This window comes from Lathyrus oleraceus, chromosome 2, assembly GCF_024323335.1.
Source record: "Lathyrus oleraceus cultivar Zhongwan6 chromosome 2, CAAS_Psat_ZW6_1.0, whole genome shotgun sequence".
NCBI lineage: Eukaryota > Viridiplantae > Streptophyta > Magnoliopsida > Fabales > Fabaceae > Lathyrus > Lathyrus oleraceus.
Window position 1 is genome coordinate 337,394,713 of NC_066580.1, and position 9,279 is coordinate 337,403,991.

The 9,279-nt window shown below is 37.7% G+C and overlaps 1 non-coding gene across 1 annotated transcript; it reads left to right on the forward strand.

Moving 5' to 3' along the window:
* Nucleotides 1–261: 261 nt before the first annotated feature.
* LOC127125153 (small nucleolar RNA R71) lies at nucleotides 262–368 on the forward strand. Its single transcript, XR_007804611.1, has one exon. It is a non-coding gene; the product is annotated as a small nucleolar RNA R71 (small nucleolar RNA).
* Nucleotides 369–9,279: the final 8,911 nt, after the last annotated feature.

Below are 9,279 nucleotides of genomic sequence, written 5' to 3' on the forward strand. Positions count from 1 at the left end.
ATTTTCTGGACCAGAGCATCCACTTTTGCATTAACATGATCAAGGTTACTTATCTCGTACATTCCAGTTTTCGTTTGAGGTTTTTCTACCATTGTTCGTTCGCTTCCCCACTGATAGTGGTTTTGAGCCATGCTTTCGATAAGTTGGTAAGCATCAGCATAAGGTTTGTTCATTAGTGCACCACCTGCGGTGGCGTCTATTGTTAACCTCGTGTTGTACAGGAGACCATTATAGAAGGTATGAATTACTAACCAGTCCTCTAAACCATGGTGTGGACAAAGTCTCATCATGTCTTTGTATCTTTCCCATGCTTCGAAAAGAGACTCGTTATCTTTCTGTTTAAATCCATTTATCTGGGCTCTTAACATAGCTGTTTTGCTTGGCGGAAAATATCGAGCAAGAAAAACTTTCTTCAACTCGTTCCATGTGGTGACTGAGTTGGAAGGAAGAGATTGAAGCCATCTTCTAGCGCTATCTCTTAACGAGAAAGGAAAAAGACGAAGTCGAATTGCCTCTGAAGTGACACCATTAGCTTTAACAGTATCAGCGAATTGGACAAATACGGATAAATGAAGGTTTGGATCCTCGGTAGGATTTCCAGAGAATTGGTTCTGTTGCACTGCCTGCAACAGTGAAGGTTTAAGTTCAAAGTTGTTTGCTTCGATTGCGGGTGGAGCAATACTCGAATGCGGTTCATCTTGCGATGGAGCGGCGTAATCTCGAAGAGCACGAGCTGGTTCTGCCATCTCGGGTATCGAAGGGAAAATATTTTTGAAATCGGGGAGTTCAACAGGAGGGAGATTGTTTGCAGCACGATATTCCCGAATTCGTCGTAAGACTCGGAGATATAGTTCGATATCGTTGATTCGTAAGTAGAGCGGCTCGCCTTGTGAGCGAGTGTGTGGCATACAAATCAACGAAAGAAAGAAAAGAAAAAGAAAAGCCTTAGTCTCTACAGCGTAACAGAAGAGTTACGATATCGACTAAATAAAAGTCCCCGGCAACGGCGCCAAAAACTTGATCGCGACTTTATGAGTCGAATTTGGAGTACAAACTGCAAGTGCACAGTTCTATCGCGTAGTTTTAAAAGATATCGATCCCACAGGGACTTATGAATCGATATACCGTTATCTAAGGTTACTTCGTAAAGCTAAGGCAGGTAATACTTTGATTGTTTTGGGGGAAAAGCTAAAACTAAAATAAGATCTAAAATAAATATCTAATAAGCGGATATCGGTATGTAGTTCGTCGTAATTAGGGAATCAATTCTTCGTTGGTTTCTTGGTTTTAAAATAAATCTTTTCAGTCGACACTATTGATTAAAAGTCTTATCTCAAACTCTCGCTCTGTTGAGTAAACTATGATTTTATATTAACGTAGCTGTCACTTATAGTTAAGTCAAAAACCACTTTTTGAAAACAATAGAATCCGTAGAAACTCTTTTTAAGAAAACACTAATCGTTTAAACACCCTTATCTCAAACTCTCGCTCTGTTGACTTAGGTTATATAAGTAAATTCAAATGCTTAACTTTTGTCCTCACATTCAATCTTTAAAAATACTTTTTGAAAAAGATTAGAATTTAATTAACTCTAAAAATTGCTCTCGCCCTGATCTAGAATTAATGTCCAATTTACATTGTCCAGTCAAAAACTCAAACTCTCGCTCTATTGCTTTTAACTTCTTTATGTCTTTTACTTTCGTACAAAAACCTTGTTATTAAACCTGTAAATTGAGGCCGTAAAAAGAGTGATTTTAATTTTAAACTTAATTAAACCAATTTGGTTTTGATTCCTTCATTCCGCTTACTTTACATACCGATACCTAAATAAATTAGCCAGACATGCTAAGCAGACTTAAATAATTATCATGCATAAACAGATTCATCTCAGGCAAATAATATAAATAAACAATAAAGCAGGGCATATATAAATTCAAACAATAATTAAAGAACCTGAGAAATTAAATAGTAGTCTTGAACACTCCACCACAGGCCGGTTGGATTTGTTCTTGAATTCTTCAATCAAACAAAAAAATAAAAGCGAAGGAATAAAAAAACTAGATTCTAACGTAAGGTTAGATTCGGTGAAAGGTACACAATAGTTTCCGGTGTAGAAACTATTGTGCGAAAAAGAATTAACTAAGTGCTGAAAAAGAAATTAGAAATTGCAAAGGAAACAATATAAAAAACGTAAAAGTAATGCTGTAAAAATGTGCTTGTACTGCTGGAAGAGAAAAAATTGCGAAAAAGGGAAAGCGGCGAAGAAGCGTGGAACCTCTGCAGGGTTTGCAAAGCTGATATTTATACTGGTCACTTTCTGTAACGGTTTCCAAAAGTATTCCGCGTCAAAGGTCTTCACGTGGCAAATGGTCAGGCGTGCAAATAGGCTTCAATGTGGTCTGTTGCGTTCCTTGTGCCAAAAATATAGGAGAATGGTGTGACGTCCGTCACACCATGTGTGACGCTCGTCACACAAGTGGGCAAAGCGTGACGCTCGTCACAGCCTTTGTGACGCTCGTCACAGGCACAACGCCTGTGCTTTTTGGGCTGGGCTTTGGCCTTTGATATTTGCTTCTTTTCATTCCTTTTTGCACCTCCTTTTCTTCCTTTTTTACTTGTGCTTCAAATAAACCACCTGAGATAAATAGAAAGAAAATACCGCGTAATATCTAATAAAATGAAATAAATTGAAGTAAATAATAATATAATTTAATTAAATTGAGTCCTAGAATGTGATACTATTTCATGTTATCACATGCTAAAACAACATGTGGCAACATTTTACAGCAAGTTAAAACAACATGTGGCAGCATTTTACAACAACTTAAAATAACATGTTAGCATTTTATATATATTTGAGAGCATAAATGACATGTTAAAACATGGTACAACAATAAATTTAAAACGCAACATGTTATAATGGTATTTGACAAAATGTTTTGTCAATTGATAATATTTCACAACAGTAGTTTTGACAATTGACAATAGTAGTTTCGGGAATTGGCAATATTTAACAGCATATTGCAACATTATTTTACAGCATGTTCAACATTTTACACCATGTTTTGCATTTTACAAAATATTACATAATGTTTTCAGTAATTTACAACATTTTATAGCAGTAGTTTTGACTATTGGCGACAATAGTTTTCACAACAATAGTTTTGGAAATTAAACTGTGTGCTTTACCCAACTGTCCTGTTGTTTGCAGTACGAAGCAGTAAGGACCTTCTTGAATGTGCGGCTTCAAAATTCAGGCTCGGACCACAAAAATTGAAGGGCAAAACGAGCATGTCTGAATGGTCGGACCCGTTTTTCCTCCCCTATATGTAATTGTCTATCCAAGAGTGTAGTTCTATTGTGATCCTTTCGAACTAAGATTTGAAGGTATCAAGCTAAATCTGTAAAAATAATTGGTGAAGGTTATTGAGTTAAGCATGTGCAAAATCTCTAATAATTGAGGTTATTGAGATGATTATGTGTAAAAGCTCTTATTGTGAAGATTATTGAGATAAGTTTGGGTAAAATGTCTAATTGTTGATATAAGGTTTATGGGTTGATCTTCTGCAAAAGCTCAAGTTGTTTTGTACGGCTATTTGGGTTGATCATGTAAAAAAGCTTGAAGCTATGCGAAATATACCCGAGAGCATCGTACACTCAAAGATACAACAGAGTCTCCATCGAACTTTATTTATTCCCGAAGAAAAGGGAAAACATCGATAAAACCTGGGGGAAAGAGAAAAAGGGTAAGGAAGTCGGTTACGCAAGGGGAAGGTATTAGCATCCCTCTCATCTGTTGTACTCAACAAGAACCGTTTTGATTGTTCTTTGCAAGAATGGGTGTTATATCTAAGGATTACTCGCGAAAGAAGAAAAAGGTTAATAATTAGGGTGCTCGCCAAGGATTAGGGCCCTCGTGCATACGTATCCTCATAGTGTAATAAGGAAATCAGAGCTCTGTAGTTTGTGGAACTAAGACAGATGCCTTAGTTGCTTTTAATGCACAATATTAATGTTCACGTTCTACATTTAACTTGCCTATATGCTCTAGCATGGGAAACTCAAGTGTTTCTTTTTTGTGATTGAACGGATGCACTTGGATCGCACTCTAGCAGTTAAACATTGTTTGTGTACTCGCACATGGAGGCTTAAGCTTTGGTCATGGTAAAACGGAAGTAACGTGTCCTTTCTGAAAAGGTTTTAAAAAGAAAATGATGCCCAAAGGCAAAAACTGAGTTTGATGAGGTGAGTTTACTTTTATTCTGAAAAGAAAGTCATGGTTTGAATCATACTAAAGTCTATGAATGAGGGTGAATACGATGAGCAATTGGGTCATTCGTCCCGTACCCAAAGATATTCAGAATGAGGATAAGATTTCTCCACTCTCACCCCTTCTCCATTTCTTAAGGCTCGTAGCGTACAATTCTAATCGTATTGTTAATTGTTTTTTAGTTTATTCAGAAAAGTTGTTTTAGTCTTACAAGAGAAAGAAAATAAAAGGAAGAGAAACCCTAGTAGGTTGGAAGACTTGCCAATTATTCGATTTAAATAGCACTAAAGTCTACGAATATAGGTGAATACGATGAGCAATTGGGTCACATAAATGAGAAATGCATTTCCAAACTCCATAAAGATGGACTCTTGGACTCTTTTGATTATGAATCATATAAGACATGCAGATTTTGTTTAATTGGAAAGATGACAAAGTCTTCATTCACAGGAAAAGGTGAAAGAGCGAATGATCTTTTGGGCCTCATACATACTGATGTATGTGGACCACTGAACATACAAGCCAAAGGAGGTTTCCAGTACTTCATCACATTTACTGATGATTTCAGTAGATATGGTTATGTGTATTTAATGAAACACAAATCGGAGTCCTTTGAAAATTTCAAGGAAGTCAAGAATGAAGTACAAAACCAACTAGGTAAAAATATTAAAACTCTTCGATCAAATCGAGGTGGTGAGTATTTAAGCCTAAAGTTTGATGACCATCTGAAAGAGTGTGGGATCCTATCCCAACTTACTCCTCCTGGAACACCCTAATGGAATGGTGTATCTGAGAGAAGAAATCGAACCCTGTTAGACATGGTCCGATCCATGATGAGTCACGCCGATCTTCCAAACTCCTTTTGGGGACATGCACTATTGACAACAGCTTACACACTTAATTGTGTTCCATCCAAAAAGGTTGAGAAGACACCATATGAGATATGAAGTGGTAAGAAACCACATATGTCTTACATGAAGATTTGGGGTTGCGAAGTTTATGTGAAACGACAAATTTCAACTAAGCTTGAGCCCAAATCTGACAAATGCTTATTTGTGGGGTATCCTAAAGAAACAAGAGGGTATTACTTCTACAATCCTTCTGAGGGCAAAGTGTTTGTCGCTGAAACTAGAGTTTTCCTAGAAAAGGATTTTATTTCCAAAGGAATCAGTGGGAGGAAAGTAGAGCTTGAAGAAATTCAAGAATCACAAAGCATTGATACACCTATGGAGGAATTAGAGAAGGAAACACAAGTAGTTGTGGAAGAGCAACCTGCTCAAGTAGAACAAGACCAGCGTAGGTCAGGCAGGATACGTCACCTACCTAAGAGATATGGATATCTCATAACTGATCAAGGTGATGTATTAATCATGGATTAAGATGAGCCTGTGACCTACCAAGAGGCCATAATTGGTCCCGAGTCTGAGAAGTGGCTAGAAGCCATGAAATCTGAAATGGATTCCATGTACACAAACCAAGTTTGGACCTTTGTAGAGCCTCCTGTAGGAGTTAACCCTATAGGATGCAAGTGGGTCTTCAAGAAGAAGACTGACATGGATGGTAAGGTACATACCTATAAGGCAAGACTGGTTGCAAAAGGATATAAACAAATTCATGGGGTTGACTATGATGAAACCTTTTCACCAGTTGCAATGCTTAAATCTATTCGGATTTTACTTGCTATCGCTGCATATCATGATTATGAAATATGGCAGATGGATGTCAAAACTGCATTCCTTAATGGGAATCTTCTTGAAGATGTGTACATGACACAACCTGAAGGATTTGACATACCTGAAGAAGCCCTAAAGATATGTAAGTTACAAAGGCCAATCTATGGATTGAAGAAAGCTTCCAGAAGATGGAATCTTCGTTTTGATGAAACAGTAAAATAATATGGATTCATCAAGAACGAAGATGAGCCTTGTGTCTACAAGAAGGTTAGTGGCAGCGTGATTGTTTTCCTGGTATTATATGTAGATGACATATTACTCATGGGAAACGATATCCCTACCCTACAACAAGTAAAGTCTTGGTTGGGGAAATGCTTTTCTATGAAGGACCTAGGTGAAGCAGCCTATATATTAGGAATCAGAATCTATAAAGATAGATCACAAAAACTTCTTGGCCTAAGTCAGAGTACGTACATAGACAAAGTGCTGAGACGCTTTAATATGCATGATTCCAAAAAAGGATTCATACCTATGCAACATGGCTTGTGTCTATCAAAAACACAATCCCCTTCAACTAAGGAAGAAAGGGATCGCATGAATAAGATTCCATATGCATCTGCAATAGGATCTATCATGTATGCCATGTTATGTACTCGACCAGATGTCTCGTATGCTTTAAGTGCAACGAGTAGGTACCAATCTGATCCTGGTGATACTCATTGGGAAGCTGTCAAGAATATCCTTAAGTATGTAAGAAGGACTAAGGACTCATTCTTGATATATGGAGGTCAGGAAGAGCTGGTTAAAATTGGATACACCGATGCTAGCTTCAGACAGATAAGGATGACTTTAGATCGCAATCTGGTTATGTGTTTTGCTTAAACGGTGGCGCTGTGAGCTGGAAAAGTTCAAAGTAAGATACAATTGCTGATTCTACAATCGAGGCCGAGTATATTGCTGCCTTAAGTGCAACAAAGGAAGCTGTTTGGATCAAAAAGTTCATTAGTGAACTTGGCATAGTTCCTAGCATTGTGGATCCCATTGGTCTCTATTGTGATAACAATGGTGCTATCGCACAAGCTAAGGAGCCTAGATCTCACCAATGATCGAAACACATACTTAGGCGTTATCACCTCATTCGAGAGATAATAGATAGAGGAGATGTGAAAATATGCAGAGTACCTACACTTGACAATATTGCTGACCCACTGACAAAGCCTCTTGCATAGCAGAAGCATGATGGCCATACTAGATCTATGGGCATTAGGGATATACCTGATTGGCTCTAGTGCTAGTGGGAGATTGTTGGTGTAAGCCCTAGAGGCCAATACTTTTGGTACTTGTATCGAATTATTTATTAATAATAAAAGGCCTCTTCTTTATTATGTTTGTTTAATAAAGTCCCTAGAATAGCTAGTCCATTTAATGTATCAAGTGTGACTTGATCATGAGATCACATTAAACATAAGGACACTATTCTTAAAGTATCCGTAGTCGAGCTTTATTGTGAAGTGGGATAACATTAAAGCATTAAGACTATTATGTATATAGACCGATGATCACATCTCATGGATCATGGATAAGGAGTTATCAAGTCTTAAACATAGGTATGAATGTTAAGAGTAATATTTATACTGGATTGACCCGCTATGAGAATACTATATAGAAAGTTATGCAAAGTGTCATAAGTTATTCTCATGGTGATAATGGTGTATACCACCCTTCGACCTAAAACCACTATGGACCCTAGATGTAGAGTCGAGTGCTTTATTGCTGATCAAACATTGTCCGTAACTGGATAACCATAAAGACAGTTGACGGGTACTCCACGAAGCATGCTGAGGGACATAAGTGACCTAGATGGAATTTTCCCATCCCGCGTAACAAGATAAATGTCTATGGGTCCAATATTGAACTGGACAAGGATGACACGGTCTATGCCTTGTGTTCAATATAGACATAAGGGCAAAAGGGTAATTCTAAACATAAGTATTATCACAAAAGGATTTGTCATATCACATGACATTTTCGTGTCTTGGGTAGCAGTGATGTGTTGCTAGATACCGCTCACTATTTATTATGTTAAATACGTGATTTAATATAATTGCCAATGTCGCGAAAACCTACAGGGTCACACACAAAGGACGGATTGATGAGAGATAGAGTAACTAAGGAACACCGTAAGGTACGGTGCACTTAAGTGAATTATAGAACATTGTAAGGTACGATGTACTTAAGTAGAATACGAAATATGGTAAGGTACCACGCGCTTAAGTGAATTTGGCATATTATAAGATATGGGCCACATACACTTAAGTGGGATTTTTAGCTTGAAGCCCACACAAGTGGTTCTATAAATAGAACCCTTGTGCATAAGCATAAAGTGCTGCAGTTGCAATTTCGTTTCTCTCTCTCTCTCTCTCTCTCTCTCTCTCTCTCTCTCTCACACACACACACACACACACACACATTCAAAGCCTTCATTCGTAGCAGCTAGCACTGAGATTGAAGGAACCCGTTCGTGGGGACTGGGTAGAGGCGTTGTCGTCGTTCAACGTTCGTGATCGCTCCATAGATCTGCATCAAAGGTTTCAATCGTCACAAGAGGTAACTATTCTATCACTGATCATGCTCATTCATAAGGATCACTAAAGAAGAAAATTTTAATTTCCGCTGCGTTTTGGATTGCCCTTCTCCTTCAATCATAACCACTCCCTCTTGCATGTGCATATTGATCTTCTTCCTTATCTTTCTCTTTGAATCCTTGTTTAGGTAACAATCTCTTACATAGTGGCTAGGTTTTTGGCAATTGTAGCAGATCCCTTCATTTATCTCCACCTTCTTTCTTAGATTCTTGTTTGACATGCCTTTGTTTATTAGATCATTTTGATTCATTTGATTCTTACTTGAATTCTCAATAGTTGCATGATTCTTTCTATGCTTCTTTTTTCCCTTCCTAACTTTCTTGATGAACTTTGCTTGCAGTGCCTTTTCAACCACTTTCTCCCTCTCTGAGCTCCTTTGCTTTAATCTCATCTCACCATCCTCTAATGAATCTTGAAGATCCTCTAATTTCACCTCAGGTAGGTTATTGGACTCCTTTGTTGACACCATGGTGTAATCAAACTTTGCAGTCAAAGATCTTACCACTTTCTCGATCTTTTACAAGTCATTGATTGATTCACCATGCGCCTTCATAAGATTGGTTAGCAGTACCAATCTTGAAAATAATTCTGCAAATGACTCTTCCTCTTTCTATTGAGTCATCTCAAATTGCTTTCTCAAAGTCTGCAACTTTCCTTTCTTCAACTTTTTCATTTCCATCATACATCTTTT